We start from the raw sequence: 26,318 nt of genomic DNA on the forward strand, positions 1-26,318 counted from the left end.
AGCCTCCTCCTATGTCAGAGCGAGCACATGTGAGCATCCACTACTGGCCGGGCCCGGCTCAGCCCTCATAACTGGCCCCAATACTTCTCCACCGCATCCCTCCCCACCCCCAGTGCACACCAGCTGCTGGCCTCGTTCCTGCCCCAGGATCTTGACACTTGCAATTTCCACAACCTGGGATGCACTATACATCCCTGCCTCCCTCTCATCCCAAAATGACTCCTAACCCACCCAGGAAATTCGCTTGTGTTCACATTGCTCTGTTATATCATAATCTCAGTGTGAAGGGATCCTCTTTATTCCTTTTTTGCTTGTCTTTTGGCTGCCTGCTCTACTAGAGAGGGAGCCTCGTGAGGATGGATCCCCGATCTAGATCACACCAGTTCCCCTTTCTGGAGCAGCACCTGGCACTAGACGATACCTCTCCAATCTCTGTTCGATGAATGTCTGATGCACACAACAGCCCTACGAGGTCAGAGTCATGCTCCCATTTCACAGATGAGGCAGGTAAAGCCCAGGAAGTAAAGCCACATGAGCCACGCCACAGCCTAGACAGGCGAAGCTGGGTCTCTTCCTCCTCTCCCAGGTAATCTGGGAGCCCCCTCTCCGCTGTCCAGTTGACTCCAGTGCCTGTGGTCACTTTTATAGGGAAATGCAGAGGACAGGCCAAGGGGGCAAAACATTCTGGACTCCTACAGCCATCTGTAGGCCAAGTGCCCTCACAGGCGGAGTCCAGGAAACCGGCAGGTCAGGCCTGACTCGGCCACTTCCCTTTCTGTGGCCTTGAACAGACGCGTACCAACCCCCCCCACCCCGCCCCCTGCACGGTGGGCCTTGGTCTCCTGATCTTAGCAATAAGGGTGCTAGCTTGACTTCGCACATCACTGGCTTCCCCTCCTGATACCAGATCCCCAAGTCCAGGAGAACACAGTGGATTGGCAGCAGGAGGAAATGAGAAGAATCTGCCCCTACCAGCCCCTTGACACTCCACTCTCTTTTCTTTTCCCAGGGCCATTCCTTCACTCTGCCTAAGATCCAAAAACCAGCTGTGCTTTGTTCCTACCCACTTAACTATACCTTCTTGAGGACAAGGTCATACGTGACCAGCCCCATTTGCCAACAAGGACCTCAAAGCCCAGGGGGGACGCAGCTCTCCTAAGGTCATACGGCAGTAGGTGGCAGAGCCAGAGTTTGAACCCAGATCCGGGGACGGCACCCGTGAGCTCTGACTGCCGCTGTCTGTGTCTGCTACCAACTCCTAGGCATCCCCGCATCCTGCATGCCACGCTGCCCTCTTTGAGCTTCTCCGGATGCCAAACTGCCTGACGTATGGACTATTTTCTCTGTAGGTGGCAAGTATCAGGCAGAAATGTTTCCCAGCAAGTTATTTATAGAGCTTCTCGCAAAGGCAGAGCTCTGAAGAGTTTTCTTAAAAAAAAAAAAAAAAAAAAAAAGTACTTCCACGAGGGGCTATAATGAAAGAGGACATGGAGCTCACTGGGCCACGTTCCTCACTTGAACCCAGAGGGGACAGCCGGCCCCTCCCACAGGCACCTCTGCCAGTCCCCAGGCCACTAGGCCAGACTGATATAATTTTGGAAACATTGCTGGCAATTCAGATGGTCTCTGCATCTGCTTTGCTGAGTGATCTGGGCTTCCTCTGTGGGTAGGGGGATTGCTGAGCTGTGTCTGCTTTTTCTCTCCTTCTCAGACATGCTTTGCTGGGCTGCAGGGCCTTCAGGGGCTGCTGTAAGCCGATTTTCATATCCGCTTTAGATCCTGGCCAGGTGGACAAAGGCCCAGTGTGTCTGTGGCCCAGGGAAGCCCCAGTGGTCCTGCTGCAATTTCTGTGTTCTCAACAAGGACACCCCACAATGGACACAGCACTAAGTCATCAATCATGTCAGCCACAGGCCCTTTCCCCACCTGATGAGCCAGCTGGTCACCACAGAGGTTCTCAGGGAAGGAATTAGGGCCAGAGGCCGGAGTCTGGATTTCCAACACTGGCCTGACTACCAAGTGCTGTGTGACCTTACACATGTTACTTGAACTCTCTGTGTCTCCAAGATCATTTCCTGGTTTTACTGGAGAGGAAATATATGTACCTTCCTACTTTAAAAAATACAGTTGCTCCACAGTAGTCTGGGAATGGGGAAGTGGGGTCAGGGAAATGACATTGTTTGTGTGTTTTCTCCTGGATTGGACAATCCTGGGGCATGGCTGGGCTTCAGCATGGGTTTCCCACCAAGGAAGGGGGTCCTTTGTCATGTGCTGAGTCCTGGAACAGAAGCCAGAGACAGGTAAGGAAATGGGGAGAGGCACATACAGACCCTCCAACAAGGGCCACGAGGGAGCAGGGCAGCAGGACCAGGGCAGGAAGAACGCTGGGCCTGTCTTCAAACCTCTGGTGGCCCATCCCCAAGCAGGGGGACCCACAGGACACAAACAAGATAAATGTGCAGAAGCTAAAAGGAGGCAGATGCTCTGCTCCACGGAAGGAAGACCTTCCTAGCGCCCGCACAGTGCAGAGTCAGGGGAAGTGGACTCGGGGATTGTGCCCCACGCCACCCCATCCTTCATATGTGCACACGAGGGCCGCAGCAACTCGGCCACCACATGGCAGCCGCCGTGGCAGAGGGCCCCGTGGCTGTTGCTGCTGCTGCTGTAGGACACCGCGGAGCAGAGCGAGTCACCCTGAAGCTTCTCCCCGACACCAGAGAGTTTGCGTGCGCCTGGCCCAGGCTGATAGTGCTGCACCCCCTCTCCAAACTGCTAAGTGACGGAGCTCAGGCCCAGGCAAGTGAGCCACAGACGCCTGGAACAAAACACCCGGCGCCCCCAACTCTCAGGAGCCTCTTCCTGGTAACATGCCCCGCCCAGGCCATCGGAAGACATTCAGCAAGTACATTTTATGCTGCCACTTGGGTTCTAGGTACCTGGCTTTGTCAGGAGTTAGAGATACCCTGTCCCTGTCCCTGTCCTGGGGAAGCTCCCCCAGCATGGTACCCTGGATAGTTACAGGTGGGGGCGGGGACTCCATCCCACTGGGGCGGAGAAGCAGAGCAAGTGAGGTCAGAGTTGGCAGGGCCCACTCCCAGCCTAGTGAGCCCTTTGATGCTGTTTGGGGAGGGGGTGCCGAGGCTGGCAGGGCTGGGCTCCTCACTCCATGTCCCTCAGCTGAGAAGTAGAGTAACCAGCCCCCGAGCCCTAGGCTGTCAGACTCCAAAGCCTTCCAATGGCCAGGCTGCCTCGTGTCAGAGACAAAGCCCCATCGGCTGTGGGCTGGATGGGGAGGGAAGAGGGGGCAGGTGGGCATATGCCTCGCCCATCACCTGGTGACAGGAAACCCCCAGGCTTTCTCTACAGGGGTCCTCTGCGTCACACCTCTAGGACCGGGAAGTGCACCCCTGCCCCATCTCCTACAGCGTGCTCAAATCCCCCACATCATCTCCACGGAGCAGGCTCTGCCCAGGCAGCAGTTTGTCCCACAAAGAGCAATGATTTGCATTCTGGCTCTGCCAGTCATTCAAGGTTTACCCAGCCTGACCTCTACCTCAGCCTCCCGTCTAGAATACAAACGCGCGAAAACCCATGTGGATGAACTAGAGGCTTACAGGAGGGTCCAGCCATGCCAAGGACAGGCCCAGAACCCAGAACACATTCGGCGGGTGCACCATAAACACACACTCGCACACTCCCTGCCACCTGTCCAATGACGGGGAACTCGTTCCATTTACAGGGCCACCCTTCCAACTTTTCGCCTGATTCTGATGGATAGTGACGTCATCTGAGCATAGAAAGAGGCCTCTCTTTTCCATCTTTGGTACAACATACACTCCTTAAGGACACTCTTTCCCCCCTGCTCCACGACGACCCTGCAAATGTGCCAAGATGAGACAGGGCTTGGCTCCCCCTGTGTCAGTACTCCCCCACGCACTGCCTCAGGCTAAGCGCCCCTGGATCCTACCATCCACCTTCTGAACATGTGGTTTTTAGGACCTGCACCAGCCTGAGCACCTTCTTTTGGACTTCACATCACATACCCCCTCCACCCTGCGCCCCCAGTGTGCATGAGGCTCTCATCCGTGACGCCCTGCTCCACGCACAGCCTGCCCAGGGCCAAGGAGAGGGCAGGGGTGCCCTGAGCAGGACCGGGGAGAAGCTGGGGGGCTCCACTGCAGCCCCAGCTGCTGGGAAGAGGGACTCTCCGTCTGCTCTGAGAGCCTGCACATGTTCCCTGAGTCTGGAGCCAGGGCCCCAATTCTCCACATAGCCATCTTTCTGAGAAGCCAGATGCTCCTCTGCCTGCCTGCCTGTCTGTGCTTCATCAGAATTCAGAAAAAGGGACGTAAATAAATAAAGGAAACTCTGCTTAGTTCTTTCCTCCTAATGATCACCAACATGCAGACGCTTAAAGAGACAACTTTTTTCCAAAGGAACAATGGGTGAAAAGCATCCAGACCGGGGAAGAATTTGCTGTCAGATATTATTGTTAGCTGCATTTTTTTTTACAACAGGACGAAGCAGGGGGTGGGGGGGGACATCACTGAGATTTCCATCAGACCCAGGAGGCCTCCTGCATTTCAACTTTTGTTTATTTGTTTGTTTTTGTCAATATGTTAGCGTCTGAAATTTGTAACACACTCGCTCGCAGCTAGAAAAATTCCCTAGTCGGAGGGCAGTGTTTGAAAACACCATCTTTTTAATTTCTTTCAGCTGGGCCTCTGTCACTGGCTCTTTGGTTAATACGGATTCTTTATTCATGATCTTTCCCCCTCCCCATCTCTGTGCGGCTAATCAGCCGTTGGACATATGGAATTGTTCATGCTCAAAGCGGTTCTCAACACCCCAGGCCAGAATGGCTTCAGACCAATGTGTCACTCACCTTTGGGCAGAGGCCCTCAGACCCTGTTAGGCCTTCTTGGGCAGGAACCCCCATAGCCGCAAACAGAACCCTCAGAGAAGACTGTGCAGGGCCGGGAGCGTGTTTTCCCAGGGGGCACAGGGCAGGGCATTGGGTGGCTGGAGAGCTGCTTCTGGCTCCCCACTGCATGCTGTGTGACCATGGCAATACTCTTTCCCTCTCTGGCCTCCTTCTGCGGCAGTCAAGGGCAAGGCTGAACTAGAAGCAGGGAAAACATTGAGAGGGACAGACAGCCCAGGATTTCTTTGTAGGGGGACCTCTGGTGACCTAGGACTATCCCTGTGCAGGCTCTCTCATGTAATGACAGCCAGTGGCTCACTCAGGCTGACCTGTTCCATCGGGGAGAGACAAAAACGGGGGTCTCACAAGAGCAGGTCTGACTCATCGAACACCCAGAATTTTCTCCATACACTTTGAAGGCATCAATCCTGCCCATCAGGTGGTACTGAGCCAGGGGCTAGTATGAAACAGGCAGTCTGCCCTCCATGGAGGTGGAGGGTCCTTGGCTCTCACTGGCCCCCCTCCTCACCTTAGTGGTGCTGATGAAGCAACAGACTCCCAGAGAGGGTCTGCCATACACTTGCCCAGACCACAGGATTGCCAGACAAAACACGGGGTGCCCAGTTAAGTCTTAATTTCAGATACAGAACAAATAATTTTTTAGTATAAGTATGTCTCAAATATTGCAAGGGACAAACTTATTCTAAATAATTTTCACTGTTTATCTGACACATAAATTTACTTGGGAGTCCCGTTTTTGTTCTGTTTTTGCCAAATCTGGCAACCTACCGGGACATAGAGTGTGTAGGCACCAGACCTGGGGCCAGAACTCAGGCCCCACCCCCAGCTCCTACCTCTTTCCCCAGCACCTCCCACCCCCTCCCTTCTTATAGCCTCCGCCCCCAAAGCTCTGCAGGGAGCAGGTCACTATAATGATGCTTGGGAGGAATCGTCCCCATCCTCCCCAGCAGTCAATTCTTAAAACTCTGGAGCCAGAATTGGGTTCTGAACAAATCCAATGGCTCTTTATTCATCTTGAATAAATGATGGGGCCCTGCCAGGGCCTAGAACAGGTTCTAGGATGCTATAAGCATCAAGAGAGGTTTATGGAATGAATGAGGGGGATGTATGGACAGAGGGAGGGGCTGAGTTGCAGTACCTCTGACTGGCTCTTGGGAATGGAGTTTACAGAGCCAAGGAGGATGCTCACATCAGTGGAATCTTCTCACTAGGCACAGCATCAGCCTCCCCCATCCTGTGACCCTCCTGCCTCCCAGGCCTTAGGACCTGGGCAGCACAGACATGAGTTCTCTTCAATGAGAGTCTGATCGTGGTGAGGGGGCAAAGCTCTACCATGGCCCCTGCCTGTCACCCCTAATGCTTCTCCATCCTGGCCCAGCACTCCTTTCAGAGTCCACAGAGCCAGTGAAGCAGAGAAGGAGGGGAAGAGACGGTTGGGAGTGAGCACTGGGCCGTGTCCTAAAGTGCCAGCCAGATGGCCATCTGTGCAGCTTGGCCTCCCCAGGCCTGCAGGGGAAGGAAGTATGAAACCAGAGCCAGACGAGGGTGGGGATCCAGCCAAGTGCCTCTCTGCAGGCTCCTCCAAGCACATGCCACTTCCTCGCCCTGCAGACGTGCACACACACGCGTGCACACACGCCACTCGGTCATCTAGCTGTTCGACACTGATGGGTCTGGGGGAGGGCCCCTCCTCTGCCCAACCCACCCAAGATCATGGTCCACCCTGCAGGAGCATGGGGAATGCTCGAGGGCTTTCCAGAGCACCTACTGAGTCTTAGGCACTGTTCACCATGGCTGGAGATGAGTCAGATATGGGAGGACAGGCCCCAAAGACAGGATGGTGTCATGGAATAGCCCAGAACTCAGGAGTGGGAAAGCCTGATTCTTTCTGGAACCATTTGCACTCCCCAGAGAAGGCCATAACCCCTTTCTCTTTCAGGCCTCAGCTGCAGCATCTGTAAAATGGAGACCTCCCCCCAACCCCTATTCTCCCCTCCTCTGTAGAAAGGAAACTCCTTGTAGACTAGAAAGGACCAGCAGAACTCACAATCTCTGCTTTCTGCGTGTGCTTCCAGGACTGAAAGGAGGCTTTTCTATTTTCATTGGGTGTGGTATGTCTCCACTCAGCCCAGGGCCTAGTGCTTGTACAAACAGTCAGGGCCAGAAGAGCTCAGATACTGAAGTTGCTATAGGCTGGTCTCGTGTGTCACACCAGCCTATCCCTCCTTCTGCCCACTGGACCTCTATTAATGTAGCCCCTGACTCTCACAGAACTTATTGTCAGCTCCAACCCTATGCCTGTTTCCCATGCTCTGCTGCTAGCATTCCAGCTCTGGCTTGGGTGGGCCTGGGGCCGCATGGAGCTCTGTTCCCAGGCCTGCACAAATCCTCTCTGAGGGCACCTCCAGTAGGCCTGGGCTGAACCACGTTCCTGAGCCAGGAGGGGATTAGAGGCCCCCACTGAGCCGGAGCTGGGGATTTGGCAACGAAAACCCCTCCCTTTCAGCTGGGCAGAAAGGAGAGGGAAGCAGCGCCCATAGCCCCAGGGCTTCCTGAAGAGACTGCACCAGAAGCCTCCTGTTTCCTGAGTTTCTGCTGATGGAGCTCACTTCCCTCAGACCTTAGCTGCCCGGCTCCTGAAACAGGCTGCCCTGCAAACAGGTACCGCATGGGGGCCCAGGGCCAGGCTAGGATGGCAGGGACAGGGTTCCGGCTCAGGTCACCCCTCCCACCTCACCACCCACCCAGCTTTTTGCTCAGTGGCCCCCAACAGCCCCTTCCCTTCCTGAGGCCTTGATTTGCTCAGCTGTAGAATGGAGCAGGGAAATAGGGCTGTCCAGTGAAATTCCAGAATTGAATGGGTCTTAGAGAAGCAGATTCTATATGGGGAAGGGGTCTCGGGTGCCACCATCTCCCCTCTCACTTCCACTCCCCTTCAAGTTGCCCCCTCTCACAGCCTGGCCCTTGCTGCCCCGAGGTGAACTCTGGGATTTCATAAACCCTGGCCACAGGTCCAAAGGACAGAGAAAACAACCTGAAAGGCCAAGGCTGCGACAATGTGAGCAATAAAATAAATAATGAGAATACCAAATTATAACTCATTCATCAACTAAATACCCACAAGTCCATATGGTTATAAATAAATAACTGAATCGATAAGTAAATGGGGGCAGCTCTTTCTTATGGAAGAATTCCAATTAATAAATGTAGAATGGATGAGGGAAAGTTAAGTATTCACCATTGCAACACCACAGTAATAATTATTACAGACAAGGTGCTAAAATTAATGGGTGAAAATTTGAGGAGAAATAGAATATTTGAATTATCTCAAAGTATCTCCTCCAAGATATTTATCAATACAAAGGCCAAAACACACACAGTAATCTGCAGTGGAGAAACCCAGCCGACCCCACTTTTACCATGATGATCAAGGTTAACATCACCAGTAATGGGACATATAGACACCACCTGGCCCCTGATACGATGCGCTAAGAAAGGTGCATCGCATATGTGGTATTCTTGCCAAAAAAATATAACCTCAATCTAATCATGAGGGGAAAATCAGACAAATGCAAATTGAGGGGCATCCTATAAAATAACTGCTCAGTACCCTTCTAAAAGGTCAAGGTCATGAACAGCAAGGGCACACTGAGGCACTGTCACAGATTGGAAGGAACTAAGGAGACATGACAACTAAATACAACATGGGGTCTTGGACTGAATCCTGGAATAGGGAAAGGACATGAATGAAAAAAAACAGTGATATCTGAAAGAAATCTATAGTTTAGTATTAGTGTTTCCCAATACTAATTTATTGGTTTTAGTAATTATAAATTATGTAAGATGCTAACATTGGGAAAAGCTAGGAGGGTACACAGAAACTTTCTGTACTATATTTGCAAATTTGTATTTCAAATAAAAAGTTAAAAATAAAACATCTGCCCATATTCCATTCTCTGGGGCTCTTCACTGATGCCAATCAGCAGATCACAGTGTTTCCTCCCGTGGTTCCATCCCTTAATAAATGGTGGGTCCTCTGTGCCAGGTGTTTTACATACACAATTTCACTGAATCCTTACGATGATCCTCTGAAGGAGGTATTAGCAGCCCCATTTTACAGATAAGGAAGCTGAGGTCCAAGGCCACAAATTAGAAAGTAGAGGACTTCTGCATTCAGAGTCCATCTGAATGCAGAAACTATAAGTGACGCCTTATTCAAACGCAGGAGCTCATAGAGGAGGTTGTAGACATATGACAGGGCATCAGGGACAATGCCTTTTGGTCCTTCGAAGCATGGCATTCAGATGCCACCTACTTAATCCAAACACAGGGCTGTCCTCTGACAGTCAGGTAGTGGTTTAGATCAAGTCTCTAAGCCTTAGTTAAGAACTGTTTCGGTACAAATCCCAGGTCTGCTACTTATCTGTCATGTTCTTTCAAAAGTTACTTAATCCCTCTGTGCCTGAGTCTCCTCCTGTATAAAATGAGGGTAATGTTTAGTGCCTGTCTATAGCCTGGCTCTGAGGGTCAAGCATTTAAAACAGTTATACACACTTCATAAGTGTTAACCATCACTTTTTGTTTTCACTCTCTGCATCTGTCTTCAGCCACCTGTAAAATGCCAGCTTGATGAGTGGGTTTTTCTAAGCCAAACAGTGAGTCAAAGCCCAAGCAAAAGCTAAGAGTGTGCTGTGGGGAGAGGAGCAGAGAGGGGAGTCATCTGGCTGCTATTATCAGCCTAAAATCTGAAACTGGGTATCAGCCAAGAATCATCTAGGGGCATTATGGAATTAGAAAAAATGTCAAGGCAGGAAAGGAGCACTGGAATAATCCAGTTCCCTACTAACTTGCATGTGGTCCCCAGGCAGAGGCGTCTCACCACTCCAGGTGTGACCAACCTAGGGTTAACCTTAAAAAGAGAAAGAAGAAAGAGAGGGAAGCGGAGAGAGAAAGACAAAAATGGGGGAAAGGAGGGGAGAGGAGGGGAAGAGAAGGAGGGAAAAAGGGAAAGAAAAAATTCTCACCTAAGGATCTCACCAAAGAATCCTATATAGAATCCCTGAAATTTTTTTTTTTTTTTGAATCCCTGAAATTTTGAACATGAATCAATAAATCTCAGAATGTTACTCAGTATCAAAATCTAGATAATATTTGCCTCCTGCTGGTTCAGTGAAAGCACTATTTTTTTAATGCATAGAATGACTGAAACCAAGCTGAGAACCTCTTTGCTGATGTAAACCTGGAGATGGAATTGATAGGAACACTGGCAGAATATGCCCTGGGGTTCTCCAGAGTGCTGAAGTCTGTTAAATAGCAGAATTCTCATCAACTTGATCAAAACCAATAAATGACTCATACCAGGTCTATATGTGGGCACTGTAGTGGTAACAGGCTGATTTAAATGATTTGGGGACTGCAGAAATCCATAGTTTTGTATAGCTAATGGGTTGGCCTTAGCTACTATGTTTGGAAGATTTACATCTTGAATTCAAATGCACTGCAGACCTCCTGACACAATTGCAAATACCTGGATGCCAAGAGACAGTCTCCTGGGAGGATATAAGGTATTATACATATCCTGTACTCCGCTTTAGGTGGGCTTTGCAACAGACTGTGATCTCATCTACATTTGCTTCTAACCATTCTTTGCTTCAGTGGCCTCAGCTCTAACTTGGGAAGGTTGGATGAGGTCAGTGGCTTTCAACCCTGCGTACAAATTAGAACTAACTGGGAAAATTTTTTAAATACTAATGCTCCTACTCTGACCAATTAAGTCAGAATATTTGGAGTGGGTCACACTCCAGTATTAAGTTTTCTACCAAATGTGTAATTTGGAGTCCCCAAAGAAAAAGCACACAAAAATTATTTGAAGAAGTAATAGCTGAAAGTTTTCTAAATTTCATTAAAAATATAAATTGACATATCCATAAACTTCAACAAACCCCAAGGTAGGATAAGTACAAAGAAAATCACATCAAGGAGTATCATAATCAAATTTAAGAACACCAATGTTAAAGAGAAAATCTTCAGAGAAAAATTACTCATTGCTTACAGGGAAACATAACTAAAAATTACAAAGACTACTCAAGTGAAACTATGCAAGCCAGAAGACAGTGGAATGACATCTCTAATGTATAAAGAGCAAAGGGACTTCCCTGGTGGTTCAGTGGTTGAGAATCCGCCTGCCAATGCAGGGCACACGGTTTCAAGCCCTGGTCCAGGAAGATCCCACATGCCGCGGAGCAACTAAGCCTGTGCGCCACCACTACTGAGCCTGCGCTCTAGAGCCCATGAGCCACAACTACTGAGCCCACGTGCCACAACTACTGAAGCCCACGTGCCTAGAGTCCGTGCTCCGCAACAAGAGAAGCCACCTCGATGAGAAGCCTGTGCACTGCATCGAAGAGTAGACCCCGCTCACCACAACTAGAGAAAGCCCACGCACAGCAACGAAGACCCAATGCAGCCAAAAATAAATAAATAAATATTTTTAAAAATGTATAAAGAGGAAGGAAAAATGACTATCAACCTAGAATTCTATATCAAGTGACAGAATCCTTCAAAAGTAAAGGCAAGGGGCTTCCCTGGTGGCGCAGTGGTTGAGAATCTGCCTGCCAATGCAGGGGACACAGGTTCGAGCCCTGGTCTGGGAAGATCCCACATGCCGCGGAGCAACTAGGCCCGTGAGCCACAATTACTGAGCCTGCGCGTCTGGAGCCTGTGCTCCGCAACAAGAGAGGCCGCGATAGTGAGAGGCCCGCGCACCGCGATGAAGAGTGGCCCCCGCTTGTCGCAACTAGAGAAAGCCCTCGCACAGAAACAAAGACACAACACAGCCAAAAAACAAATAAATAAATAAATAAATTTAAAATAAAAAAGTAAAGGCAAAATAAAGAATTTTCAGATTAAAAAAAACAGAGAATTCACTACCACTAGCAGACCTGCATTATAAGAATTATTAACTAAAGCTCTTCTGGCTAAAGGAAAATATCAGATGGAAATCAGGTCTACACAAGCAAATGAAGAGTCTTGGAAATTCTAAATATGTGGGTAGATAAAAATGTACATGTTTTCTCATTTCTCATTTTTTTAAAGGTAGCTGACTAAATATAAAAATAACAGTATACTGTGGGGTTTATAATGTATGTATAAGTAAAATATATAACAACACTGGCACAAAGGACAGGAAGGGAAGAGGAATTATACTGTCGTAAGATTCTCACATCAAACGTAAATTTGTATAATATTAATGGAAAGTAGACTTGGTAAGTTAAATGTATATTACAAACACTAGAGCAATCACTGAAAACATAAAACGAAGAGGTACAGCTACTAAACTTACAGAGAAGATAGAATGGAATTCTAAAAAGTACTGAACTCATACACAATAAGGCAGAGAAAAAGTGAAACAAGGAACAGATGGAAAAAATAGAAAATAAATAGCAAGATGATATATTTGAACCCAATCTACCAATGACCATTCCAATTCAAAGGTCCAAGATTGATAGACTAGATAAAATTCAAGACCAAAATACATGCTGTCTACAAGATATACACTTTAAATACACAGACACAGATAGATTAAAAATGAAGGATGGAATAAAATATACCACCCAAACACTAATTATAAGAAAGTTCTGGGCCTCCCTGGTGGCGTAGTGGTTGAGAGTCTGCCTGCCAATGCAGGGGACACGGGTTCGAGCCCTGGTCTGGGAGGATCCCACATGCCGCGGAGCAACTGGGCCCGTGAGCCACAATTGCTGAGCCTGCGCGTCTGGAGCCTGTGCTCCGCAACAAGAGAGGCCGCGATAATGAGAGGCCCGCGCACCGCGATGAAGAGTGGCCCCCGCTTGCCGCAACTAGAGAAAGCCCTCGCACAGAAACGAAGACCAACACAGACATAAATAAATAAATAATAAATAAATTTAAAAAAAAAAAAAAAAAAAAGAAAGTTCTATTCAGCATGGGGTATATAGTCAATAATACTGTAATAACTTTGTATGGTGACAGGTGGTAACTAGGCTTATCATGATGACCATTTTGTAATGTACATAAATACCAAATCACTGTGTTGTACACCTGGAACTGACATAGGTAAATTATACTTAAATTTGTTTAAAGTAGCAGCAAAAAAAAAGTTCTATTGTCAATATAGCTTAATAAAATAATAATAACAAAATAATTGTTTTAATTTTTATAAAGGAAGTTCTATTGACTATATTGATATCAAGTAAAATAGACTTCATAAAAAGGGGTAAAAAGGAACATTACATAATGATAAGGGATATGGTGAAGATAAACAGTATAAACAATTTTACACCATAAATTCAAGAGCTTAGAGAAAAATGCACAAATTCCTTGAAGGGTACAAACTACCAAAATTCACTCAAGAAGAAACAGAAGGACTGAATAATCCTATATCTACAAAGTAAACTGAATTTATAGTTATAATTTTCCTTCAAAGAAAGTATCAGTTCCAATAGCTTCACTGGTAGATTCTATTTTTAAAAATTAGAAATTTTTAAATTGGAAAAAAAATACCAACTCTGTCAAACGCTTTCAGAAAACAGAGAAAGAGAAAACCCTTTACAATTCATTTTATGAAGCCAGCTTATCTTGATGCCAAAACCAGAAAAAAAAAATTATTAAAATAGAAAACTACAGACCAATACTCTTCATGGGACAAAAATACTTTTAAAATATGAGCAAACTGCATTCAATGATATATAAAAAGGATAATATACCATGACTCACAGGGATTTATCCTAGGAACAAAAAGTTAGTTTAATATTCCAATATCTGTGAAATCATATGATTATCTCAAAATAAAATTTTTTAAACTCATTTGACACAATTCAACATCATTTATGGTAAAAACTCACCATATAGCAGGAATATATGCATTCACTTGCAGGACACTTGTCTTTGCATGAGGCCCAGGACCTTGCTTTCCTCACTGAACTGGCCCTTCTCCCCAGGTTTCAATCATGCTGAGGCCCAGCAGTCCAATGTCGGCCCTGGGGGGAAAAAAAAGGGCAGTTGAACGCTTAACTGGGATCATTTTCCGAGTCAGAGGCTGAGTCTTAGAACAGCTCAGAAGTGGCCCAACAGGCCCTAACCTAAGGCTCCGGGGTGGGAAGAGCAGACTGGGAGTTCCAAAGCTCTTTCTATTGATACTCTAGAATTTCCAGTGCACTTCAGAAACTGTTCACTGACCCAGACCCTCTGAGTGTGGCAGATCTCAGAAATCTGAAACAAGGCTGTCTTTCATTTACAAGCAGAGAAACTGAGGCCCTGACAGTTTTGCAAAGTCACACACAATTTGGAGGCAAGGCCAGAGCTCCAGCCAGAGACAGAGAGAAGTAGCCACCACCCAGTCACCAAACACAAACAGATCCCAGCATCACCCTGGGTCTTCTTTTTGATTATGAACATTTTCAAACTTACCAAAAGCTAGAAATAACATAATGAATACCCACAGATATATATCTGTCATCTAGATTGAACAACTGCTAACATTTTGTACTATTTGCTTCATCCTTTTTTTTTTGCTAAAATATTTTACATTACAAATATCACTACCTTTCACGCTTAAATTCTTCATAACCCATTTCTTTAAAAAATAAGAGCATATTCCTATGTTAATTACAATGTCATTAAGGTGCCTAGCGAAATTTTTTTAAATTCCTTAATAATACCCAGTCTCAGTTTGTAGCAGATCCTGCTGGTGTCCATCCCACCTCTCCCGGCCCTCCTCTCTGGAAAGCAGCTGCTGCTGCAGTGGGGTGCACCCTTACACAATGACACTTCCAGCTCAAGCACCTGCATGTCCATCTGAGGGCAAGCTAGCGCTGCAAGACTTTTCACCATAACGGGGCAGGCTCAGAGTGCTAGGCCGTTAAACCCCAGGAGGGACAGGACTTGGTCATTAGATAGCCAAGCTTCCTTGCCCCTTGGAGGAACCCTTCTGAGTGTGCAGTCACTAAGGGGGTCCCAATGCAACTGAATTCCCATGGCCCACAGCAGGAACCCACCCACTAGCTCAGCCTGCACTAGTTTTCCTCCGGAGCTTCCCTGTGTCACTCTGCAGCCCTTACTGTGCTTCGTGGGGTAACTTCCCAGGTAAACATCTCACACCCTGATCCTAGCCTCAGCATCCACTTTTAGGGACCCCAAACTAAGACAATGTTCAAGTTTTCCAATCGTCTTAATCATCCTGTGTTTTCAATAGGCCAAAACCAAGAGCCTAAGCAATGTGGGGTTTGGAGGGGGCAGGGGTGCGGTCAGGGAAGATAAGAAGCCACCCTAAGTTCTGTCACTGGGCCTGGGCTCCTTGACCAGTGGGACTGGACATGTCTTGGTTTTGCCCACTCAGCTTCTGAGCCCCCTTCCTACAGAAACCACCTCTCCCTGACTCTCTACTCCTGGCCCTGGGGTGGGCAAGTGAGCCAGGCCTGGACGGTCGGGGTTCCCCACTCCCCAGACCACAGGCATTTGTTCAGGGAGGAGCAACGACCCTGGTGAACCAAGGAGAGTCAGTACTAGGCTTTGGTTGCCACTGGGGAAGAGAGGTTTACTGCCTATCAGGCAGGATGTGAGCCTGGAGCTGCTGGGGCCATTTGTGCCACCCTGTGGGGACAGCTAGCCTGAGGATGAAGTCGACACAGAGGAACAAAGGCTGAGAGATGGAGCTGACAATTCCATACAAAACCTGGACCCAGTCATGCCTGACTCCTGGCCTGTGAGTCAATCACCTCCCCTTCTGCTTAAGCCAGGCTGAGCTGGATTTCTCTCCCTCCCCGACAAAAAGCGAGTGCTGACTGCTACACAATCAAAGAGTTCTCCATTCGCTGGGAACCCCTGATTCCCGAGCTCAGTGGCTGCGCCTGTGTCATGCACCAGGTGTTCACCAAGGTGGTAAAGAAGACTGCTTTGAATGGACAAGGACCCGCAAAAAAGCCAGGTCAAATTCTCTCCATCATTGTCCCTTGCCTCCTTCCAGCCTGTTGTCTGCACTGCCTACGAGAATGGCCCGTGTGTGCCCACCACTGTGCTTTACAGGAAAGCAAAACCTTGATGCTGGAAGGTATTATAATTTCAATAATTTGTGAATTCCCTGAAGGCCCATAACAGATACTAGTTTATACTATGCTGAAGCCCAATTTGTTTTAAATACAATAATAGCTGGTGAAAGGAGCAAGTCACTTCCCTGGGGAGTGAGCCCAGCCTACCACCTACATCCACATCTCCTGAAGGGGAAATTACACGCTCTGGGAATGGCCAGCTGCTTGGGGACTCACAGAAGCCCAGGAACTGTCCCTGTAGGGCTGCTGTGGGTTTCCTCTGGCAGGAACAGGCTACTGCTGGTTGAGCACCTACTTCTGTGCCAGGCATTGTACCAAGTGTTCCACGTACACACCATGTATGTCTCCTCAAGACAGTCTGGAGAGAGGGACCACTGTCCTCATGCGACAATTGAGGGAACGCAGGGCCAGAGAGGTAAGTGACTTCCCAAGGTCACGAAGCATTTGTGATGGAGCTGGTATTCATTTCTAGGTCTAGAAAACATGCTTTTCCCGTAACTCCTCTATCTTTTCCCACTAACTTTAGTAGGGGTTCAATAAGCACGTATAGGGCTGTGAACAGAATTTCAATTGTCTGCACACTGACCCTCTGGCCAGTGAATTGGGAGATGAGACCACACAGATGTTGTCCACATACAGAGAGCGTCTTTAGAGAAACAGGGCTTCCCGAACTGGCTGGGCTTCTTTTCAGTAAGTCTGGAGCAGGTACTGAGCATCCCTACTTTTTTAACGAGAGTCCTAGGTGGTTCTTGTGATTAAGCACTGTTGACAGCTGTGCCATGGCGAGCTATGACAGACAGAAAGGACAGACAGAAAGTGGCTGTGACACTCCTCTTACTCAGATTGAAGTGGAGGGAGTAGCAGTGCCTAGTTACCGACCAAGGTGAGTGCAAGTGGGGGCGAGTGAGGGCGGGACCAGAAATCAAGGAATTTTACTCCTGCCCCTGATATCGAACAGAGTGGTTTTTTTCTCCTCCAACCCTGAGGGTTTTAGAGGGTTTTTATCTGTACTGAGACTACAGCCAGGACCATGGGTATGGGGCTGTTGAGCGGCTCACACTATTCAGGAAAATAAGACATTTGCATTTTTTATTACTATTTCACTCTCCAAGTCACCTCTGCTGCAAAGCTGATGAACAGAGCCTTCAAGACATCAGCTCAAAGCTCAGAGAAGAGAAAGCCCAGGAATGCCTTAAATGTCTGCTGCCAACTTCCACACCCTGGTCCCCTGGTCGGGCCAGGGAGCCATGTGGTAGCGTGTGACTCTTCCAGAACCAGTGAGGGCCCTGGGAGAACCCTGGGCTGGGCAGGTCAGGGCAGCCTTACCTGGAGTTATTCACCCGGAAAGGAGGGAAAGTCTGTGGACTGGGAATTATGGCACCATGGAAGGGCATAAGCCTCCATTTCTACAACTGAAAATAGGGATAACTGTATTTTTCCATATGCTATCTGTTGTTAGTATTCTCACCTCATCTAAATGCAGATTCTACCTTCAAAGATCCATTCATTTTTCACCTGACTCTGAGCACATAATTATATAGTGTCAGGACTGGAAGAACCATCTAGAGATCCCCCATCTAGTCAAACCCATTTATGCCACAGATGGAGAAAAAAAACAGAGAGGTTCAAACACTTAAGAAGGTCACACAGAAGTTGGTCTAGAGCCAAGACAAGCCCCAGCCCACCCAGCTCCCGGTTCCTCACCACCCCACCAGCAGGCTTGGCAGTTTCTCATACTGCAGACATGGTGAGTCTAACAAAAATTTTGGTGTATCTAAAAAAAAAAAAAAAAAAAGGATTGATTTTGATGTTTTGAGGCTTCGTGAAACCAGCAATTTTAATCAATTTTTCAAAATTGCTAATTCCATCCATCCAAGGAACTCACACACAAACAGAAGGGCTGATTGAAATTTAAATGGCGGCTGGCCTGTTAGCTGCAGGCACCAGGCTGGGTATCTTCGTATGCAAGTCTGCAACTGTGTCCCGGCCTGGCAGCAAGAAGAAGCAATCTCCCTGAGACACTCGAAGGCATTAAGAATTCAGGCAGCCAAAACGAGAAGCAACAACATGAAATGATAAAACAAAGACAGATCATTATTAGCGCCAACATAATGTGTTCCCATGTCCTCCGATCTCATTTAGAGCCCTGCCCGTCGTCTATTGAAACTATAATTAGGCTGATAGGAACCAGAGGATTAAAGTAACTTTCTCCCCTGAATTGCGAGGATTTCAAACAAGCAAAGAGGGGGAGGAGATAAACCTGAGAACGATTTTAATATTCTGGGCTGCTGCTCCCACAACAGCACAGGCTGACAAACAATGGCCGGTTCCCTCCCGAGGTGGCCTGGGGAGGGATGTTACATCGCTGTCCCGCCCACCTCAGGGATGGCAAGCCCACCTCCCTCCCCAGCCAAACCTTCGCCTTTGTCCTTGACACCTCGCGCTTAGTGACCCCTTCTAGGGTCTGACTCAGAAACCCTTTGCCAGTCCGTCCTCCTCTCACTTCTCACAGCCTCTGCTGGTGTGACCTCGTCCTAACACACCTGCCGCAGTTACTGCATCAAACTCCTGTCTGGCCTGCAAGATCCAGAGGGCAGGGACCCCTGATCTCTTACTTCAGTCTCTGGTGCCTTTAGTTAGATGCCACTTTCCCGCCTTAGTCGGGCTCCTCATGGCCACCAAGGTCACCTTTCTCATCCCTTCTATCTATAAACCAATTACGGGACCCACTCCTCCACCCACGAAATAGCACCAACCCCAGCAAACATTGAAGCCCCTTCCCCTCTGTCCCCACGCTGCCTCTCTGGCCCCTCCTATCCCTGGCTCTGGTGGCACGGGACCACTTGCCCACCAGAATATGCTGCACACTTTGCCCCTCAGGCCAGCGCACACACACAGCTCCAGCCCACCGCTCCTTTATGTGGCAAAATTCTACATGTCCTTCCCTATTCCCTTCTCTTCACCAGAGCCCCTTGGGAGTCTCTCATTCCCTCCTCAGAGCACCCACGGGACTGTCCTCACCCTCCTCCCAGGTGTGGCCCTCAGCGTCGGTGACCCCGTGGCGACCCTCCAGTGGACTTTAGCTCTGCAAGGGGAAGGACCAGACCATGCTCAGGCTCACATTGGTGGAATCTAGTGCTTGGCTGGAATCATGGGATCAAAGTTCATTTTAACACTGATCAACCTGGACATGCTATTTGGGACCCCAGCAGCACTCAGCCTGGAAAACTCTTACTGCCCCTCCCTGTATCCTCTTTTCCCTGCAGGTCTCATCAACTGGAGAGTGTTTCCTGTGTGAGTGTGAATGCGTGTGCAAGAGAGTATGCGGGAGTATGTGTGCATGTGTGTGTACCTGGGGTGGGTGCACAAACATGCACATGGAGAGTCCGGACGAGCTGGGTGAAGAGGAACTCTCACCTCCTGACTGAGGCGTCTGTACAAGGGAGGAAGAGCGACTGTCCTCACCTGGGATCAGAGGAGCAGGTCAGCATCCAAATTTCCCACAATCACTTGCACAAAATGTAATATTGCCTCATCCAGGCCTTCACATTCCAAGTTCTCAGATGCCTCAAGAGCTGATTCGAAAGTGGTAAAACAGCAGCATCTGACAGTCCTTCACCAAGTGTCCACTGAGCAACTAGGAAGTGCCAGTCATGGTGCTAAGCGCCCAGCCCTTCCCTTCCCAGCCTCAGTTCCCCCACCTGTGAAATAAGGGGGAATCTAAATAGCTAGGGGCCTGTGCAGCCAGGAAAATCTGACCTCTACTTACTGCCCCTTGAGGGTGTGACTGCTGCATTCCATCACCTGGGCCAGCAGGGGAAAAGCTTTGTGGCCCATCAGGAAGAACTGGGCCTTTCTAAATGGCCGCCACATGCCTGCACTTAGAGGGGCCGAATAAAGGGGGTGGAAGTGCTTCATCCCCACTTGAGTGATGTGGAAACTGAAATCCAGGGAGGTAAAGGCGAGGACCAGTTCATCCCTGGAGAGGTCCAACCAGGCCCTCAGGCCCCTCCCACCTGCCCTTTTTCTTTTGTTTCCCTGCATAAAACTACTCATTGTCTCTGAGAGTTGTGGGGAGGGCAGAAAGCAGCTGAGAACTGTTGGCTCACTTTCCTCATCCCCTCCTTTAAAAGATTAGATTTCTTTGCTCAGAGAAAAAGCATGTGCAAATGTGAGTTTTCCATCTATGCTTGATGTGTATGCGGGTGAGCGTGTCCACGAGAGGGAATGTGTATGTGTGAAGGCAATTTGATGTGGGTTGTGTGCATGAAATCAAGTCACATGGGTACACGTGTGTGCGTGTGAGTACACCAGCAGGTGCATGTGGGCATGTCATTGTGTGAGCAGCATTGTGACTGTGTATTTCAGATGTACAAGTACGAATATGCGTACCCACGTAGGTGTATGCGTGTGTGTGCTGTGTTACACAAATATGTTGTATTTTGGATTGAGGAGAATAAAAGGCCATAAAACGCACATGCTTCCAGAGATGAAAACCACATAGCCTGATCCCAATGACAAGTGTCGATGGCTTTTCCCAAGACCTCTGTCAAATAAAATCATCCTCATTTAGGCTAACTTACGATTCCCACATGACCCCAAAGATCAGACAAGTAGCATCAGCTAATGTCACATGCAGGCTCCCACTTCCTGGATGGGTTCATTAGATTCAGGGTACCAAGGAAATCATAATGCGGTCTCCTTAGAGTTTTATTAGAGGTAGATTTCCTTACAGTCAGGCTGATCCAGAGGCAGCTTCTTCATCTGCAAACTGGATGGATGGCGCCTGCCTGGTGGGGGTGTTGTGAGGGTGAAGTGGGGTAGCAGATGTGTGAGGCCCAAGGCCAGCACCTGGCACATAGTAGGTGCTCAGCCCACGTCACCTGTACTTCATTCTGACAGCTAAGGGGCCTGCGCTTTGGCTGCCAGGCATCATTAATGCCCGCTCCTCTTGTGCTGGACCAAACAGGCTTTGGCAGGGTCAACTCCGCCCAGCAGCCCCTCATTGTACATGCCCCATTAGTTGCACAGTGCCCCAAAGTACAACGGGAACGCTTCCTACACTGTTTCCTCTGCTAAATACCTCTGTGACAGCTTCTTGGCAGGAGCAGAGTGCCAGGGTTAACATATGTTAAGAATATGTGCTGCAGGCATCCCACCTCAACGTGGAAGCAAGAGGGATCCGCACCTCATCAGGGCCATCCCTGAGCCCGCAGCCTGGAAATCTGGTTTCCCCAGTGCCCCATGCAGCCTCACCCAGGAGCCCCCAGGGGAATCTCAGCCTGGGACAAATCTTCTTGGTTATCTCATCTGCCCTTCTCAGAGTTCAGAACACCCTCTCCTGCATCCCTGCCTAGTGACCAACCAGCCTCAGCTTACACAACCACCAACAGGACACTCACCACCCCCAGGGGAAGCTGAGTACCCTTCCAATACTTCCTCTGGGTCAGGCTCTGAATAGGACACTGGGATGAGATTGTGAAAACGTTACAGCCATGCCCCCAAAGGGCTTACAGTCAAATGGAAATTTCTAACCAATATCATTGTGAGGGTAGGGATTGCTGGTATACTCTCCCTTCAGGGGTCCTGCCCCACCATTCCAGCATGTCCTCCAATCCCAGAAAAGACAGTGACTAGACATATGGCAGGCCACAGTCTGAAGCTTCATGGCCCCAAGAAGGGCCTCTCCCTGCTACATCACAATGTTACCTTCTTTACATCTAATATCCAGGAGCGGGGGGAAGCTGGGTATCACACCCACACAGCCACAGTAGCGTTTGGCCCCAGAAGCCCCCATCTTCTGGGGAACATGCTGGTCTTCCTAGAAGGGCAGAACTGGGGAGTTCCAGGTCCCTGGAGCAGACATAATTTGGTCATTTTGTGGGTGATTAACTCAAGGCTTTGAGAGGACATGTGATTATTCCAAAGTCATACAGCTACGGGGATCCCACCTCTGGTTTTACATCTAGGTCAGCATGCTACAGGGTTCCAGGCTTTGGTCAGTGAGGTCATTGGATGGTGGCCTTTCCAGGAGGCTAAGTTCAAGGGTGGTTTTTACTGGGCATGGTGCTGCTGAGAGCATCCTCTTAAGTTGTTCCATTTATGAGTTCCATGTCTCAGGTACCATCCCATGAAATTCATCATTTAGACTAAAAACCCTCACTGACTGAATCTATACTAGGTGACGTCTGTGCTCAGAGCTTCCAGGAAGAGGGACGTGAAGATGGCTGGGAAGCGGAACAACAAAGGAGATGCAGTGTTAATGTTAAACAATGCTAGCTGCTGCATCAGAAAAATCCCCAAATCTCAGAGACTTAACAGGATAAAGTCTGTTTCTTGATCATATTACATGTCTAATGCAGGGCAGTAGGAAGCTCTGATCCATGCAGTCATGCAGGGAACCAGGCTGCCAGAGGATCTGTCATCATGTAGCTGTGCCACCTGGATCACACAGCATCTGTGGTTGCTGCAGAAGGGGAAGAAAGGGATGGAGGACTCCTGCCAGCTCTTAACTGCCTCTGCCAGGAAGTGACACATGTCACTTCTGCTCACAGTCTAGAACTAGTCACATGGCCCCACTTTCCAGCCAGGGAGGCTGGAAATGTAAGGGATGACATGGGATCTTTGATGAGCACTCACTGTCTCTGACACAGACATTTTTGCCTCACTCCTCCAGGGGCTTACAAATTGGCCAGGGAGAAAAGAAACGTCTTCTGGGGAAGAGGAACTGGTCCATGGCTTTGTGTGACACTGGAGGCCAGAGAAGGGAGAAGTCCATGAAGAGGATAAAGATAATCAAGGAAGGCTTCCTGCAGGAGGTTGACCTAGAAAGAGGTATTTATTCAACACCAAGGTGGGAACAGATAGAATCTTTCACTAGTTGCAGAAGAAGGAAGGTGGAGGCCCTGGAGAGAGGGAGTTTGGTCAAACCTTTGGGGCCAAAGAGAGGCCCTTGAGGAACAGCCTGGGGAACTGGATTGGGAGGGGGTGGGCAATTAGTATGAAATAGGCATCAAGGGAAGGAGAGGCTTCCTAGGGAAGGATTAGAAGCAAGGGACATTTAAAGGGCTCTTCTGGGAATCCTGGAGAGGGGAAATGAAGACAGAGAGGATGGCATTGAGCAGGGATCAGACAGGAGAGACATCTTACATGGAGCCAGCTAGTCTCCAAGACAATCACCCAGCTGGTGATGGAAATGCCTCTGAGCCTATAAAATCCTGACCTCCATCCCACACAAGGAGCTTCTGGAAAAGCTGCAGCCATTAACCCCACGAGAATGTCTGTTCAACAACTGTGCTGAAAATGAGATGATTTGATTTCGGGTGGTAAAGCACATCTTGAAGTTAAACTCTTGGCTCTACTTTTAAACCCTCTCAAGTGGGTTAGAATAGCTGGCTCATCCTTAATGGATGGAGCTAGGCACTCCCTTCCCCTACCAGCCACTCAAGAGGGTGTGAAGACACACAAGGTCTCCCTTTTGATAGCACATTTCTCCCCTGCATGGGGGTCACATTGCACTAGGGCTTGGAGGCAGGGAGGGGAAATGCTTGAGGACCTGGATTCTGGAAGGCAAGAGGGAGCAGGCCCATCTCCTCTGCATAGGAGTCTCTCATACCTCAAGTTAAGCTTCTGTTCTGGAGCCAATGACCCTCCTCTACCAGCACCTGGACTATGTCCTGAGGTCACAGGTGGGAAAGGGGGGTGAGAGGACGTGAAGTCATGACCAGCAACGACCTGGGAGGTTGCTTGGAGGGTACGTGGTCAGACTTCAGTGGGCTGATTAGCTGATCAATATCATATGCTTGGCTCCGCAGGGTAAAATTCCAACTGACAAGTGGTTCATGGGATTTACAGGGAGGCCCAATTTTCTAACAGTCAAACTTACCAATGAAATGTGCCACCTCAAGGAAAAGACTGTGGTCTCTATCACTGGAAAGCCCAGACAACCACCAATTTCTCAGCTGGTATAAAAAGGGGTCAGAGAGGAGCGAAGCTAATGCTCTGGCAATTCTGACGTACTAAGGGGCTTATTCACAATCCCGGTTACCTGACAAGTCTGCACATTGTCGTAGGGTGGTTACTTTGGCTCAGTTTGCCCAGAACATTCCCAACTTTAGTACTGAAAACCCTTAGTCCCAGGCAAACTGAGACAACTGATCACCCTACTTTGTAGGCCCCATAGGTGACAGCCTTGAAACTCACATTTAATCCTTTAGGACCCGGTAATACAGTGGTTCAAGGTTGTGACGTGCCATGCGTCACCATCATTTGTTATGCACGCTAAGGTTGAAAAAAGGATCAAAGTTTGCAAAGATTTTTTTTTTAATGAGTGGATTCAAGGTTGTTCATAGACGAACACCATTCTAACCTACACACATCCTAACATGCTTTCTTGTATGGGATGAAAAGAAGCAAAACTCTGGGTAGTTAGCGTGCCAGAGCGCTGCTTTATCAGCAGCTGAAGTGAGCAGCCAATCCTGATATGAGCTGGTTGGGAAATCACTACAGACCGTTACTACCTTGAAAATAAGAAAGGAAGCACCACCCGTGAAGCGTTCTTGGCAAAAGAAATGAACCTGAATCTGGAGAAGCCTTTAGATCTAGACTCTAGTGTAACAGATACCAAGGAGAGATGAACCAGTTCTGCCACCACAAGAAAGAAGGCAACCAAATCCTGAATGTGGGACATTCTATTCTTCATCAAGCCAAAAGCAGGAGAAATAAGGGGGTGGGAGAAGGGGGCAGAGAAGCTGCTCTGTTTAGAGCCATGAAAACCAAATACAAAGAGAGGGTTGAGTTTGGACAGGAGTCAGACAAACTGACTGAAAACAAGGACATATTTTCTGGACTTAGCAGAAATATTTGAATACGGATGGGACATTAGAGTAGTAAACTCAGTGCCTTCTGAGCTGTGAGTTTTCCAGGCTGGCTGGTGGGAACAGAAACTATAGTCATCCCTGTGCAAGCTCCATGCTCTATTCCCGATAATCCTCTGGGTGTTCCCCCTCACCCCCCCAGGTAATTGCCTCACATGCATATGCTGATGAGAACTCTGCCAGTACTGGAGGGCGACCTGGTGCAGCTCTATCAACTGCAGTCTCCCTGCACCCTCGGCTCCATCCCCTCCAATCAGGGAGTCCATCAGGCTCCTTGGGCCCCCCTCCCTGTGCTGCAGGCTGAGATTCACTCCAGGCAGGTAACCGGGGACAGTCATAGGGCTCACCTCACTTGTCTCCCATCTCTCGTAGATCACAGCACTTTGCTTCCCGATGCCCATTGTCTTGAAAACCGTGGTTCTTATGTTCTATTCTTTCTTCAGACAGGAGGCTAGATCCAGTGCCTGTTATTCCATGTGGGCCAGAAATGAAGTCCTCCCAACAGCTTCGACAGGTGGACAGAGCAGGAAGGACCATGTCCATTTCACAGACCGGGACCCCGGGGCTCTGAGAAGCGGACCAGCCTGCCAGCTCTAACTTGCTATGGACTCTAGCCCTGGGCTCTAATTTCAGGGCACTTTCAGCAGGCTCCCCAGGTAGGCTATCCTGGCAGGCCTCAAGCACCCAAGTTTGGGCCTGGCCTGCTGGGGGGAGGCACTTTCTAGCTCTTTCCACTGGGGTCTGAAGAGCTGGCGCTAGCCTGTGCTAGTTGTGAGTTTCCGTCAGCATTTTTTCCCTTGTTATCAACACTATATAAAATAAACATTTGTCTGACTTGAGGTTTTTGGCTTTCATGGACTGTTTCCCATCTGTTTCTTTTTTTCCTTCCCTCTGCCCCACTCCCTAACTCTCATTCTCACCTCCTGGCCCCGCAGGCCCAGCAACGCCATTCCCATTCACCCCTAACACAACACACACTCACACACACACTCTCACACACTCACACACACACACACACACTCACACTCTCTCTCACTGGACTATGTTCTTTGTTTTGGGAAGCACTGGTAGTCTCTTTCCTTTCTTCGCATTGCTTTGCTTTCTTTTGCCCTTTCTCCCATATCCCAGCTCTTCTCTGAGCATCTTTCTATATTCTGGTGTGAAGCACCACCGTTCTACTTCCAGCTCTGCTCCTTGCTGTGTGACCTTGAGCGAATCACAAAACCCTCTAAACTCTTATTCCCTCTGAGCCGTAAATCCCCACCAGGTCCTGCGGGTGTGCGTCCCAGAGCACCTTCTGCTGACCGCCAGAGGCGGCATGGCATGAGGCACGCTGGGGCTGGAGGTCCGAGGACCTGGACTTGAGCCCAGGTTCTGCTGCTCCTGACCGTGTGGCCCTGCAGAGATGCCCAG

At 48.9% G+C, this 26,318-nt stretch overlaps 1 protein-coding gene across 3 annotated transcripts in view; it reads right to left on the bottom strand.

Moving 5' to 3' along the window:
* Nucleotides 1-26,318, bottom strand: part of RPS24 (ribosomal protein S24) — a 596,901-nt gene that overhangs the window by 248,994 nt on the left and 321,589 nt on the right. For all 3 annotated transcript variants that reach the window (XR_014253619.1, XR_014253620.1, XR_014253621.1), the window contains exon 7: nt 13,828-13,962. The gene's annotated coding sequence lies outside the window, so the exon portion shown is untranslated. The remainder of the gene's footprint in view (nt 1-13,827; nt 13,963-26,318) is intronic.

Source organism: Balaenoptera physalus (assembly GCF_965194825.1).
Source record: "Balaenoptera physalus genome assembly, chromosome: 14".
NCBI classification, from domain to species: Eukaryota; Metazoa; Chordata; class Mammalia; order Artiodactyla; family Balaenopteridae; genus Balaenoptera; species Balaenoptera physalus.